Raw genomic sequence first — 2,374 nt, 5'->3', positions numbered from 1 at the left:
TTGCCATTATTTTTCCTTTTCTTACGTTTATTATGACAGCTGCCATCTTCAGTGTCAGTTTAGCAGCCATTTTCAATTCATCATCAGRCAGCCAGCCAAGTCATGACAGCCAGCGAATAGACATGAGTGAAAATGGAGTATAAAATTTATGAGAAAGAAATTGTCTAAATTTTTTAAAAAGCAAACTCATKCAAGTATTTATTTGCTGGAAAATACACATATCATAAGAGAGTTGTATATTCCCGTTTGAGCCACTTGCATGTTAATAACATTTGTAAACTTTTTGTTGTAACTGTTTCAAATTGAATTGRAATCCCGTTCAAAATTTTTAATTTTCTAAAGTAGTTTGATTGAAATCAACAATCAGAACTGACTARCATTCTTTACTAAAAACGTCCGGAAGCCATTCACGCCTTTAAATGGCAACAATGGTGACAGACGGACGCATCAAGTATAACTGTAAGTGCGTGTCATTGTTGAAGAGAACATTCGACAACCTTTTCTTTTSCAGACTTTGTCTGCCAATCATTCAATTGGATCAACAGTGCTTCGCTGTCTTCAGTTAGACACTTACCACAAAGTGTGTCAACAAATGTTTTAAGTGGCAACATTTGTGTGAATTTCTAACAGTACTTTATCCAATGACATGCGAACGCAACGAAAAGCGAAAGAATGCGTAAACGACTTGCATTTGTTCTTCTTTACACGCCGTAAAAGCTTCTCACCAAACTCGATTTTCTTCTTAGATATTTATTTTCTTTAAAAGTAATGCGAGTTGCTTGCTTCGGTGYCATGTGGAATGCCCAACTGAAGTGCTCCTTAAAGGCTGACGAGAGTGAAAACAATTCCCAGAGACACTTCAATCTTCTAGTGTCAGTGAAAAGAGTTAACAACGGTGACGAAATGTTAAGAATTCACTTATTGTATACTACATAGTCTTTAAAGAGTTTACTACAAAATAGAAATGTTCAAACTTTTTTTTACATGGGCAATGAAACTCCTTATCTGAAATGAATTATTGATCTCTATGCTTAGATAGATTTTRGTGTTCTTAATACAAAATCTAATTGTAGCTAAGGTATGTTTCTTTTAAAGTGATGTGTATACATATTMCAACACTAAATTTAATTCACATCAGTTCCTGTAAACCTCGGTCGGAACGACTGTAGGTCACCTTCTTATGGTCTCAATATAGGCCGAAATCGATATTCGACACTTTAAGTTGAAGACCTGTACAAGTCATAACAAACCAACCATATCTGCTTAAATGATATTAAGAGTGGACGGACAAAACATATGACCGATTTGCTTTGAAACTTGGTATACCTTACTGGCAAAAAAGTAAGAACGATTTCGAAGAAGGGAGTAATCGGATCTATGCTACGCCCACAAAACGGTATTACACGAACATTTATAAAGTGCTACAACTAAGCAATTAATTAACTTCAAGTGCTGCAGTGGAGCAATTTTGCATTTCCACTGAAACGTAGACATTAAATTTTACCCGTAGACTTGTATAAAAGAGCTTTCGTACAATTTGGACGATGGACTTTACACCGCCCACTTTRCTTGAAAATGAAAGAGTGTATTAGACAAAAAAAAAAAATAAAAAATAAAAATAAATAAAAATAAAAAAATAAAAAATAGGGTGAAAACTTGCCTTAGCCTCCAATTACTAGTATCAGGATTTTCGAACATCAAATTTCTCCTTATTGAGTCCCAAACTTACGTCGCACTTCTGTCGCACTTAGTTCTACGCGCACAATCAGAGCCTCTGTTAGGCGTATATGTACTATGTGAAAACATATCTAAATTCCTGTTGATTCTTCCAAAAACTTCTTAAGAAAATTACTTTGAGTCTGCAACTCCAACTAACTTCACCGAAATTTCTGTTTCAATATCTAATATTCATTTAATTCTTGCGATCTGATATACATATACTTGTATGTATCACTAACACCTAACCAAACATTTGTCTTTAATCTGACGTGCTCAGCTTCGCGTGTGGTTGTGCGAGTGTGTAACCATCGACGCTAAAACAAATTACTTACGCTTGCACTCTGCCTTGGGAAATTGTATTACGAATATGTCATCTATGAAAACTCAATTTACTTAAATAAATAAACTGTTATGAATGTATGAATGTTTRATTCTTGTCACAGTTATGCAAATAGACATGAAAGCGTACACGCTSGCGCTCGCGCACACTTACGAATAGCTACCACAACCCAGTGAACCAGAAATGTGTATTTTGGAAAGTGATTAAAAGAAGATTTCAGAAAATAATAATAAAAGGATAACAATATTTATCAAAAACAATTAATAATATTTTGAAAAAAAAATTACAAATGTTGAAAACTTATTAACTTATTAA

This window comes from Bactrocera latifrons, unplaced genomic scaffold, assembly GCF_001853355.1.
Source record: "Bactrocera latifrons isolate USDA-ARS-PBARC rearing strain unplaced genomic scaffold, ASM185335v1 scaffold_100, whole genome shotgun sequence".
NCBI lineage: Eukaryota > Metazoa > Arthropoda > Insecta > Diptera > Tephritidae > Bactrocera > Bactrocera latifrons.
The sequence above is the reverse complement of the archived record's forward strand: the minus strand, read 5'-3'. Positions refer to the sequence as shown.